Consider the following 13,449-nt stretch of genomic DNA (forward strand, 5'->3'; position numbering starts at 1 on the left):
CTCTCCAGCGTCGCGTTTTCCATCTCCTCCTCCCTCTCCTTCCGTATCCCAGATACCAGATCCTCATCACAGGAACCCTCTCGCAGGGTCACAGCCGCAGCCAAGCTCCTTGCTTGAGATGCAGATGCGCGCATTGGAGATTCGACAACACGAAGACGACGCCATGCGACGAGTGGAACACGAGCGTTACCTCCGAGCTTTGGACGCCAGATTGACACCGGCGGCGCCCTCGAATCATTTTCCCGAGAAAATGAACTTTAGTAAGTATAATGGTAAACTCGATCCCACTACTCTGTATTCATGGTTACATCAATTTGAAGCTTACTTTGCCGCAGTTAGGAAATCAGATATCGACAAAGTGATCTTAGCTAGTTGGTACTTGGAAGGTGAGGCCATTCCTTGGTGGACTCAGTGGGCTCATGCCCACACCAGATCAGGTATGGCAGCTTATGTGTGGGACGAGTTCGTCCGTGACCTTAAGCAGCGGTTTCTACCGCCCCACTACCTTGAGCGACTCGAAGACGAGTTCAGGGGAGCGCGTCAAAACGCGCAACCAGTCCTTCAGTTTGCCAATAGAATTTCGACCTTGTGTCTGCAATTAGGCTTATCTGATACGGACAAGAAAGGGCAGTTTTTGTATGGCCTGGACACGCAAATCCAATGGGAGGTGCGTATGTTTAGGCCAGCCACCTTTGAGGACGCACTCTCGCTTGCGCAGAGTGCAGAAATGAAACACAATGGTGGCAAGCCCAAGACTTCCTAGCCGGCTTCTCCCAAGGCTAACGCCTTGGGGGGCAAAAGCCAGAACCAGACGGGGTCTTCCCCAGGACAGAGCCCGGAAGCCTCTTGCTCCAAGAACTCGAACAATGCGTCTAAGCTTACTCCAGACCAAAAAGCGGAGGCAGGCAAGACAGGTGGCAAGTTGAGTGCTGAGGAGCTTTCTCAGTACAGGAAGGAGGGTAGATGTTACTTTTGTCACACAAAAGGACATACTTCTCGGGATTGTCCGAAGAAGCCTCCAAAGGCCGCCGCCGCCTCCACAGCTTCCGTGGTGAGCACAGCTCCCACACAGACCCCAGCGGCTACCCCTAGTTCTTCAACCCCCGGTGCTTCAGTTGGAGCAATTATTAGCCGGGAGCTCGAAGATAAGCAGAAGGGCGCCCATGACCAAGAGTATGAGCGCAACGACTTGCTCAAGTCCTTTGGCTACATAGGTGGCCAGAGAGTCGTTGTCTTGTTTGACAGCGGCAGCACGGAGGATGTGATCACGGAAGAGGCCGCTAGGCGTGCCCGTTTCGAGCTAACTCCGGTGGACAAACAAGTTGAGGGTTTTAGCACAGGTATGACAACGAGCGTCAAGTATGAAGCTCTAGGTGCTAAGTTAGTAATTCAGGGCATAGAGTTTGTGCGTGACTTTATGGTTGCCCCTCTTGTAGGAGCAGACATAATTTTGGGTATCCAGTGGTTTCACAAGTTTCTCCCAGATGTCAAGTGGGACAAGCACACGTTCCAGATTGATCGGAATGTGTCAAACACCCCGGTGACCATTAAGTGTGAGCCAGGTATTCCAAACTTTCCGCTCATAAGCCACTTGCAGGCTAAGCGAGCAGTCAGGAAAGGCGCACAGTGTGCGATGATTTACATCCAGACAGCCCAGACGATGGCCAGTGCTTCCGAGAAGTACTCGGTTCTCCATGAAAAGTTCCAGAAGATTTTTCTTCGGGACAGTCTCCCTCCCCAGCTTCCCCCGTCCAGACCGGAGGATCACAAGATTGACCTCCTCCCAGGCTCGGAACCCCCGAGCAAGTTTCCGTATCGCCTTTCTAAGGCAATGGAATCGGAGTTGGACCGCCAACTCCAAGAATTGTTGCAAGCTGGCTTCATCCGCCCCAGCGTGTCGCCATTTGCAGCACCGATCTTATTTGTCAAGAAGAAAGATGGGTCTTCTCGGTTGTGTGTCGATTATCGTGCACTCAACAAGCTGACTATCAAGAGCAGATTCCCGATGCCTCGAATTGACTATATTCTCAAGAGGCTGAATGGAGCTAAGGTGTTCTCTAAACTGGATTTAAAGAGTGGGTACCACCAGGTTCGGATTGTTGAGGGGGACATCCCCAAGACAGCTTTCCGTACAGAACGGGCCCACTATGAATTTGTGGTCATGCCATTTGGTTTGACGAACGCCCCAGCTACATTTAACCGCATGATGATGCATATTTTCCGGGAGTTGATTGGCGAGTGTGTGTTCATATTTCTCGACGACATACTCATATTTTCAGCTACAGTTGAGCAGCATGACATTGATGTGGAGAAAGTCCTTAAGTTACTGGAAAGCAACGAGCTCTATGTCAATGAAAAGAAGTCAGAATTTTATCTGTTCCAGGTACATTACTTGGGATATATAATTAGTGCTGAAGGCATTCGACTTGATCCGGCTAAAGTGGCCGAGATTGTTAACTGGGAAGTACCTCAGTCCGCTTATGACATTAGATCATTTGTGGGTATATGCCACGCATATTCCACCCACATTGACAAGTTTTCAGATCTCTCGGCAGACCTCACCGATCTGCGAAAGGGAGTGAAAACAAGGAGGCAAAAGATTCGGATGACTCCACGAGCGTTGGAGGCATTCCAGAACCTCAAGGTGGCTTTGTCAGAAGCGCCTTGTTTAGCCCTTGCCTCGTGGGACGAACCATTCCAAGTGATCACCGATGCGAGTAACATCGCAATTGGCGGTGTATTGCAACAGAACGGTCATCCAGTAGCTTACATGTCTCGTAAGTTACTGCCCGCCGAAAAGAACTACTCAGTCTATGATCGTGAACTCCTAGCAGTTATACAGGCCTTGAAACATTGGAAACATTTCCTGTATGGCCGTGACTTTGAGGTTCGCACTGACCATCAGGCATTGCGCTGGATTCAGACGATGCCAAGTGCACAGTGGAGTGATCGACAACACCGCTGGAGTCAGATATTCCAGCAGTTCGGTGGTATGATTGAGTACCTTCCAGGAAAGGCCAATCCAGTGGCCGATGCTTTGAGCAGGAAGGGACAAGTATCTGCGATTCAGACCACTAGACTTGACCTTGTTGGTACAGGACTAGAAGACATGAAGCACACATACGCGGATTCCGAGAAATTCGGTACGCAGTGGAAACAGGCATTGGATGCCACAGGACCATGCCATTTTCTGATACGCGATGGTTGGCTTTTCTACAAAGGCCGACTATGTGTCATGAAATCATTCCGGGCAGCTCTTCTCCATGATGCCCATGACGCCATTACAGGTGGTCATAGGGGCATGAATTCGACTCTGGAGAAATTAGAACGGCAATACTATTGACCAAAGATGAGGCGTGATGTGTTTACATATGTACAACGCTGTGACATTTGTCAAAAGGTGAAAGCTCCTCGTGGAAAGAAGATAGGGTTGTTACAGCCTTTGCCAATTCCTGAGGGTCCTTTCCAGGATATTTCGATGGACTTTGTCACAAATCTGCCTCCCAGTCCGAGTAAGCGTAATACACAGTGTTTAACTATTGTTGATAGGTTCAGCAAATTTGTTATGCTTATTCCTTGCAGGGCCAATGTGACCGCCGAGGATGTTGCCCAGCTATTCATTCGGCATTGGTACCCGATTGGTGGGATTCCTAGGACCATAGTGTCAGACCGAGATGCCAAGTTTACCAGTCATTTTTGGAGGGCATTGTTTGATAATTTTGGTACTAAGTTGAATTTTTCCAGTGCATTTCACCCACAGACAGATGGCCAGACAGAGATATACAACCAGTTGGCCTTTGATGTGTTGAAGTGTTATGTCCACGATCAGCAAGGTAAGTGGGAATCGTTTTTGCCTTTAGTTCAAGCTGTTTTGAATGACTCGTTTTCTTCAGCTATTGGCAGGACTCCATATGAGGCAGCGTTTGGAAGGCCTTTCCAGTCGTTGTTAACCAGGACTTCGTCTTCAGTACCGGAGGCGAACAGAGTAACGGAGTCTTACCAGGAGATCCTAGAGTCCGTTAAAGACAGATTGGCTAAAGCGCAAGAGGCCTACACTCGACAGGCCAATAAAGACCGAAGGGACATGAAGTTTTCGGAAGGAGATTGGGTGTATCTTCGGATTATGAAGCAAAGATTGAAGCAGGTGGGCAAGCAATGCCCAAAGTTGTCTTTCAGGAGCTTCGGACCATTTCCCATCCGGAAAAAGATTAATGAGGTGTCTATGCAGTTAAAGCTACCTCCGAGTTGGACTATGCACGATGTATTTCATGTCAGTTGGTTAAAGCCATATGCAGGTCCACCCCCTTCAGAGGTCAAAGACGAAGCGGAACCAGACATTATAGATGAAGCAGAGGTAATGGTTCCAGAACAGATCCTTCTGCACCGTTTCAAGCATGGCTCAGGCCGAAGACTACGACAGTTTCTCACGAAGTTTCAGGACCGAGGAACTCATGAAGCAGTATGGCTCGACAAAGAATTTTTCGAAGACTATCCGACATTATTGACGGATTATTTGGAGGCTATGCAGCTTCCGTCAAGTTAAGCAGAAGGGGATGTCACGTGCATCCCGCACTTGGATGCCACGTAGACATTTCTGTACAGAAGGTGCAGGACCTAGGATGGTGAACTGGTCCCATGTGAGCCCAGTCCAGGACGAGTCAGCCAGGGATCCATCTCAGTCGTCCGAGGTCAGGTGTGCATTGTCCTGCACATGAGTCCAAGGTCAGGTGTGCACTGTCCTGCACATGAAGCAATGCCAGTCCGCGCTGTGAGTCTCCCTCTGGAATGATGTCAGATGTGCTGAGTATCTGGTTTGCAACTGGATGCCAGGCCTCTGTAGGCATGTAGGTTTGCATGTAGAGATGGGGCCAGCCCATAGGGCTACCCCAATGCGAAGTTTTGCACTTGCATTCTTAGTATGGGCATGGGGGAGGTGTAGAACCACCCCCAAGGGGGCAAGAGGGCCCAAGCTTTGCCCACCAGCCAAGGCATGGGCTGGAGGGGCTGTCGGCCAGCTGTACTGCTGCTGGACAGGCAGCCGACTGGGTCTAATACCCTACCCAGCTAGTCGGCCAGGTGTAGGGAGCAGTCCCACACCCATGCGTTGATTGCCCAGCAGCCAGGATGCTGCCCCAGAAGCATGCGCAGGCTGGACAGCAGGGTGGCATAGTGTGAAAGCATTTATTATTAGTGTGCAAGCATTTTATTGGAAAATATCTAGTCGTGGGGCTTCATGAAAACAGGCCGACTGGATGCTATGTGGGGTATAAAAGCCCAGCCAAGATCTCAATGATCTCATCTCATAATTCACCAAGTGCTCCAAGCAAACAAGGGCCAGGACAGCCAAGAACATTGCTAAAGCAAAGGGGTGAAGGACTGAAGGTCAAGGGCCGGTTTTCCAGCCAAGAAAAGGTCAAGTACTTTGTATTTGTTCTCAGATTTACATCATTCTAATAAAGCAAATACACCATCCGTGGTGGGGGCCCTACAGAGGGTAATTGGGACCCAATACTGTGTCCTCTCCATCTCCCCCTTCTCTCTCTATTTTTCTGCACATCGTCTTTCAGTTTTGTGCGTTAATTCCGTCGCGAAAAGAGTGCTGATTTCTCAGTTTTGAAGTACCGATCCTTCTCCGAAGCTTCCGCATATTACATTGAAGCTTTCCACAAAGCTTTGGGCTTACTCTCATACAGAGAGTGATCTGCTACCTTGTACAGGTTCACACTTTCACACTTTCACTACAAGGATTTGTAGGCATATGCTCACTTATGGCAGTGCTATGTGTGAACAGGGCTTAACCAAGGGCACTTTTTCCCATGTGGTTTTTTCCCTTGGATATCAAGTGTGAAAGGACACTCTACATATAATATTTTGTACTTCTATATTATATGGATGTGACACACATGCAAGGGTTGACTTGCATTTTGTGGCTACCACACTTTTGGCTCTCTCCCTCTCTCTCTCTCATTTTGTTGGGATGACAGAGGATACCCCATACAGGTACTCCGATTTGTCTCATAGGCCGAGTTCGGTCTTTTGGAAGACGTTAATAAAATCTTTCTTTCTTTCTTTCTTTTCTCTCTCTCTCTCTCTCTCTCATTTTTGTGTCAGCTTCTCCATCCTGCAACCAACCCTAATGTGCAGGTTTGTGTGTGTGTAAGTGTGTGAGTCCAACACCAACAGAGGATGATGTATTAGAGCGTCGGGATGCTCGTCATAGCAAGAAGGCCAAAGAGTTCAAGTCACGGGACAAGGACGTCAAATTTGAGAGTTATAATGGAAAGTTGGATACTACCAAGGCACTTACTTTTATAAGGTAATTTAAAATAGCCTTTTGCACTAAGGAATTTACCGAGAAATCTATGCTCAGACATGTGGGTATGCATCTTAAAGAGATTGCAAGTGATTGGTGGATGGCAAAGCTTTTGGATAGGACAGTTGCCCATACATGGAGTGCTTTCAAAGAGCAATTTTATGATCAGTTCCTTCCTTGTCACTTTGAGAAGGATGTACGAAAGGAATGGGATTGGCTAACACAGGATGAAGGCCCGTGGATTGTGAGTGCCAGTGATGACCAGACCATCCGGATCTGGAATTGGCAGTCTCGAACTTGCATTTCTGTCCTTACTAGTCACAATCATTATGTTATGTGTGCTTCTTTTCATGTCAAGGAAGATTATGTGGTATCTGCTTCTCTTGATCGAATCCATTTCCTCTTATGTTTCAGAGTTTTGGCGGATGCTTCTCAAAGTCACACCTTTCATGATGATTAGTGAGGACAAGAAGAAAAGAAAGTTTGTGAGGACGAGAAGAAAAGAAAGTTTGAGTTAGGGCTGCAATGAATCATTCAGAGGAGCCTTGCAATGTACCCCCACAACACTTTACAGGAGCTCATATACTCAGCAACTATTTCTGAGGAGTTGTATGGTAAGGGAATGTCAAAAAGACAAGAATTCAACTCATACAAGGGAAAATTCAAAGCTATCACCTAAGGATGCAAAAGGGGGCTCAGAAAAGAAGCCGAGGGATAAAAAGGATGATCCTAAGCTGTCCAGACAGCATATCCTTGATTGCAGGAGAGAGGAGAAGTGCTTCACATGTGGGAGTAAAGATCACATTAAAGCTCAATGCCCCCAGAAACTCAAAAAGAATAATGTGCAAGATGCCAAACCGAGTGTGAATGTTATACCCGATGTCAAGGGTAACACTGCACATGAACCAAAGAGTATAATTTTATGCAAAGCTTGGGGCAGGTTAAAGGACCAAACAACTTTATTCCTTTTTGATAATGCCTCAACAGATATTTTTATATCCATACAGATGGTCGCTGCTCTTGGGTTAAAACCTGAGGAATTGGGCATGGACTTTTTTGCAGATGCTGCCTTTGAGGGCAAGGAAGTTAAGGTCACTCCCATCATTGGGAAGCTTCGCTTACAGATACAGAGATATTTGGATCATGAAGACTTCCTCGTGGCACCACTTACGGGATGTGATGTGATACTTGGGATGCCTTGGCATTATCGTTTGGATCCCAAGATTTTGCACAAAGAAAAGAAAGTTATGTTTACTCATAGGGGTAGGGAAGTTTGTATTGATGCGGGTACTACTGGGAGTACCATACCCATTGTAAGCCATATATCTATTTCAAAGGTAATAAAGAAATCAGCTTGTTCTTACTTGGTCTTTGTACGTGATAATGTTGAGCATGATGCTGTAACTCCTGTAGATCAAGATAAGATTGATTTCTTAAGTGAATATGCTAATTGTTTTGCTGATGCACTACCAGGACAGTTATCCCGAGAGAGGCCAGAGGATCATTGTATTGATATAATCCCTGGGAGCTTTCCTTCTAACCGACCTCCTTATAGGGTGAGTGCTGCCCAACAGGAGGAAATCATGACTCAAGGGATTGATAAGGCCAAGTTCTTCGCCTTATTGTTCTCCAGTTTTACTAGTGCAGAAAAAGGATGGGACATACAGAATGTGTGTTGATTATAGGGGACCCTTAACAAGATTACTATCAAGAACAGGTTTTCAATTCCTCGAATCGATGATATTCTTGATAAACTTGAGAGAGCTGCTTGTTTCAGTCGCATTGATCTTAAGAGTGGTTACCATCAGATTCAAGTGGTACCTCAAGATGTGCACAAAACGGCTTTTCGAACATCATTTGGATTATACGAGTATTTGCCATTTGGACTTACGAATGCTCCCGCTACTTTCAATAGAATGATGGATATAATTTTTAGACCTCACCGCAAGTTCACATGAATTGTCTTTGATGATATTATCATTTTTTCAAAGAGTGAGGCTGAACATAAAGAGCATCTTGTCATTGTCTTTGAAGAGCTAAGGAAACATAAGCTTTCATCGATGGAAAGAAGAGTGAATTCTTCTTGTCAGAAATTCACTATTTAGGGCATATTGTTTCCAAGGATGGAGTACGCATGGATCCCGCAAAGATTCAAGCAATCAAGGATTGGCCAGAACTGCAGAATTGTGCATCAAGTTAGGCGTTTTATTGGTTTATGCTCTTATTATCGTTGATTTATTCGACACTTTGCTTTCTTAGCTTCACCGTTACATGATCTAACGAAGAAGAAAGTAGCATTCCGTTGGTCGAAACCCGAAAAGAGAGCTTTTCAGAAGTTGAAGGATGCCATCATATCAGGGCCAGTTCTTACTATCCCAGATTTGCATAGACCTTTTGCAGTCAAATGTGATGCATGTGGAGATTGTTTGGGGGCTGTTTTGAACCAAGAGGGACATGCAATGGCTTTTGAAAGCCGTCGCCTGCAACATGCGGAATTGTATTTGCATGTTTATGAGAAAGGGTTGTTGGCCGTCATTCATGCCCTTCAAACATGGAAGCATTATCTTTTGGGGACTGAATTTATGGTAAAAACAGATCACCAGAGTTTGCAGCACTTTCTTACACAGCCTAAACTCTCGGAAAAATCATCTAAGGTGGGCAAACTTCTTGTCCATGTTTCATTTTCAGATTTTGCATATCCCAGGCAAGAAGAATTTGGTGGCGGATGCTTTGTCACGCAGGCCACAAGTACATGCCATAACTACCGCCTACCATCAGGACTTATCAGGGATGCGAGATTGTATGCTTTGGGGACAGATTTTCAGCTTCTTTGGGCTAATTTGAATCATGGTACTGCTATCCCATCTTATACGATTAGAGATGGGTTTCTGATGATACAGAATCGTATTTGTGTAGTGCGTGAATTACGCCAAAAGGTTATGGAAGAGTGTCATGCTAGTCATCGTGGTATTCTGGCTACTACAAAGGCTTTGGAAAGATATTTCTTTTGGACAGCTCTACGTAGGGACATTGAAGCTTATGTGCGAGAGTGCATAGTGTGTGAGAAAGTCAAGTTTGACAGACACAAGACACCTGGCTTGCTTCAGCCCTTACCCATTCCACAAGAACCATGGGAAAGCATTGCTATGGATTTCATTATGGATTTGCCGAAATCGGCGCATGGAAATGATGCTGTATGGACTATTATAGATCGTTTTAGCAAACAAGCACACTATTTCTGTGAGAAAAACAATCAAGCCAGAGCACATGGCAAAGTAGTTCTTTAGCTAAAAGAAGCAAACTCTGGCTTGCCTGGCACTCCAAGCTCCCACGTGTGCTTTTCTACTACTCTCTTGCTTAGAATCGAGGATTCTCCGCTGGTTTTGAAGCTACAGAGCTAGGCAACTTCTTCTCTACTGTTTCCAAAGCTTGGTTCTTGATGCCAACTATGTTCCATAGCTGGTAGACTATTATATGGTGGACTTCTATCATAAGAAGTGTCAATTTTGGGCTGATTTCTGATTTTGGAGCAATTCTGACGCGAGAACTGATGATTTCTTGGCTGATTTTCTACGTAATGTAGCATGAGTGGGAAACTTAGCCAAAATTTTCCACCAAATCTTTTTAAAGCCTTTTTTAATTTAAAAAATTGGCCAAATTAAAAAACACTGGCTGCAGCACTGCTTGGCGCACAGGAGTTTTAGGGCAAAGGCAGGGGTGCACAGCCAGCAGATTATAAAGGGGTTCCAGGATAGATTTCTCCCACCCTATAGATTAGAACATGTTAAAACTCAAGGAGGAGTGCCTTAAAATGAGCGAGATCGAGGGAAAGTCTACTATGACCTCTACCAATCAGCTCCAGGTTCAGCTTAGGGCGACAAGCTTGGGAAGGTTGCCTTTGGACTTTGAACTCCACATTTTAACCCATAAGCAAGCCAAGCAAGAGCATAAAGATTTGAAAAAGAGGACTGGGATAAAAGAAAAGGTGTACATTTCCAAAAAAATACTGACCCCCATTGCATGGAAAACAACTACTTCAATTGCAAAAAAGAGGGAGCATGCCCCAAACAAATGTTTCACAAGCTCTCAGAATCTAGGCTTGGAAAGGGATCAAAATTGGAGGGTGGCACCCATGTTTTCCCAAAGTCGGCAAGAGGGTTTGCTCAGAATGTAGTGAGGTAAAAGAAAGAGCCAGACATCCATGATCCACATTCTACTTGGTTCTTCCAACCATAGAAAGGTCACATATGGGCACCTAAATTTAGGTGAGCCCACAGCTAATATGAACTCAAAACCACAACACATTTCTAAACCATCAAGTTGTTCCAGTATCAAAAGACACAATCCTTCCAGCTACACTGAACAATTCGCTCCACCCATGAGCACGAAGGGATACCACATGAAACATGCCTCTCTGTGAGCACCATAGGTATTAGGATAAGCTACGGTTAGCAAGAGACAATAAGACCTATGTGAACCCTACAAAGACAGGTCATTAAAGTACCAGACAAAGCTAGGTTGCAACCCAAGACCCAATAGTAAGGTCATCAGAGCATTGTAAGCTTTGGGTTAAGAACTACAGGATGCCACATGCACCATGCCTCTCATTGGATGCCTATGAGCATTATATCCTAGGCTAGAGTTAGTAAGAGATAATAAGGCCCTGCAAAGAAAGAAAACATGCTCGTAAGAGTAATGTATGCTTTGAGTAGAGAACTATGGCTGCATCCCAAGAACCAATGCTAGGCAAATGCGTTGGCCACAGGAGTGGCAGTCTGAGATAAGGTGGAACTGACCATTTGCAATCAAGATTCCTGACAGCAGGACAAGCTTGCCAGTTTCAGGCTGCAATGGGTGAATTCAGCAGCCAAAAAAGGTTCACAAACATGAGAGCATTTGAGAAAAGGGCTGGCAGTCGCATACATGAGAGCATTAAAGCAAAGGGCTGGCAATGAGGTAAGATCAAAGGGAGGCAAACAACTGCCCGAATAAGACCCGTCAACATGCAGGTGTTTGGAGCAAAAAAATGATAAGAAAGATAATAAGGGCTACCTTTACTACACCTACCATCCTACAGTGCTATGCTGAAGTGACATCAAAATTGATTAGGTTACAAAATGGCCAGTCTTGTCGGCAGGCCGGCTACCACACTGCAGTCCACAGCCCAGGGTGCAAGTTCAAACCCCAACAACACCTGACATGATATTGCTCTCAAAAAGAAAAAGACCGGTCTTGTACAGAAACCCTTATGCAGGAGGTTGCTAGTGATAAGACAAGATATGGTTGCAGACAGATAATTATGATTAGCAATCATTACATTTTGTACACGGTCTTGAACAAAGAGAAACGTTCCCAGCACTTGGTTAGTGCCAAGAGATTATTTGAGTGCATACAGGAAATGAGGTCATTAACAAAGCCTGTTTCTAGCACTAAACCCTAAATTTGTTTTCTTCCCCATGCAAGTTCTGGAGTGACATGAGAATTTTAAAGAAAACAAATTTTACTCTATTTTTTATGCAAATTTGTATGACCCGCTAACCTGGAATGGCTGAACGGATCGGAGCGATGAAGAACTCGTGTGGGCTTTGATAACACGAAGCCAAGAGCACACAGCAGCCTTGAAAAGATGTAAAAAGAAAGGCCCCTTTTTTCCCGAGCAAAAAAGGGGCTTCTGCGTTGATGGCAGGATCGCAAACCCACCAAATTACTTCAAATTTAGGCGAGCAATCTTGAGATCAGAACAGGATTGGTATTGCACAGCGAATCGATCGACAAATTTGTCTCGGAAACCTGCAGCTGTGATCGCCTCCCCCAATAAAACGCATTACAGCGCCCACCAGTGTGCGATACCCCTCTTTTGATTCTGAGAAAGACCCACAACCTGCAAAAGTGTTAAACACAGGTGCAGAAACGACACAAATGCTCAGAAGCTGGAGCTATGGCGAAAAGAGAGAGAGAGAGAGAGAGAGAGAGAGAGGGGGGGAGCTTGGTTTGTAGTTGTGTTTGGAGCACAGCAAACTGGAAGAGGGAGAATGTTAAAATTGGCCTTGTGGCAGAAAAAGTGTACACAGCCAAAAATTCTCTCTTTTTTGCACAAATGTGGTTTTCTCCCTTCTCTTTTGCACAAATAGGAGCCATACCCAAGGATGGACTTAAGAGTCCTTTCACATTTTATATTTGGCCCCTGCCAAATCCCCCAATACCCAAACAAGTCCCTTCGGTTGGGTTCTCAAAGCCAGCACCCAGCAGGCCCAAGGTTGCCAACATGTCCCCTTACGAAAGCTGCCAACCCATTCAAGCCTACCAACCCATCATACAACCAAAAAGGTCAGAAGGAAGAGTTATCACGTTAAAGCGAGGGAGAAGGCTTCATTTGCAGTTTTGATCGACCTCATCCTTAAAACCCTTGCCTCAAAGATCAAAGATCATATTTTGCTACAAGCGAATGTCACTTCCAGCATTCGTTTGTAATAGGTCAACAATGTAACAAAAAAAGCTAAACATATATTCCTTCCCCTAACAAAATAGGCTTTGGTAGGGGAATGGATAAACTTAGTAATTCATTCCTCTAACAAAGCCTTGTTTTGGAGTGCATAGGATAAACAGGCCCACATGGTTTGCATAAAGGAATTGACATTAGGTCAAGGAGTGGCACCTAGAGCTAGATCATACTCTATGTTTCATACCTTGTTTTGTTACTTTTACTCCCATTATTGTTAGAGTTTTTCCTCAATTTGTAAGCATGTCATTCTCTTTATATGACAACTTTGTTTTTTGTTAAATATGAAATTATATTCTGTTCTTTTGAAACAATTTATAACTATAATGTTTTTGTTAGTGCAATGGCTAGAAAACTCTGGTTTTTTAAAGCCATAAAAGCCAAATAGTTTTAGTGGACTTTTGTACTCAATAAACACACAAGGTTGGTCTCTAATGTTGGATTGATGGTGGCAACCCTTACGTGAGAGCTTAATAGTTGAATTGATTGTCACAACCCTTACATGAGAGCTTGATAGTTTTGTTTTGATCTTAATTACATAACATTGTAAGGACTTTCATGTACTTGTTCAACAAAACAACATGGCTATAGGTCTTTGCTTGAGTTATTAACCTCGTGGTATGAGGGTATTGAGTAA

At 45.0% G+C, this 13,449-nt stretch overlaps 1 protein-coding gene across 3 annotated transcripts in view; it reads right to left on the reverse strand.

Moving 5' to 3' along the window:
- The window catches only part of LOC147638085 (uncharacterized), a 71,550-nt gene extending 59,147 nt beyond the window's left edge, over positions 1–12,403 (reverse strand). Inside the window, exon 1 of one of the 3 annotated variants that reach the window (XM_086797970.1) lies at positions 11,853–12,403. The gene's annotated coding sequence lies outside the window, so the exon portion shown is untranslated. The remainder of the gene's footprint in view (positions 1–11,852) is intronic. The other 2 variants (XM_086797969.1, XM_086797971.1) reach the window with 2 other exon arrangements.
- Positions 12,404–13,449: the final 1,046 nt, after the last annotated feature.

The sequence above is a fragment of the Cibotium barometz genome, chromosome 5 (assembly GCF_041138505.1).
Source record: "Cibotium barometz isolate CiBa-2024 chromosome 5, ASM4113850v1, whole genome shotgun sequence".
In the NCBI taxonomy this organism is placed as follows: Eukaryota; Viridiplantae; Streptophyta; class Polypodiopsida; order Cyatheales; family Cibotiaceae; genus Cibotium; species Cibotium barometz.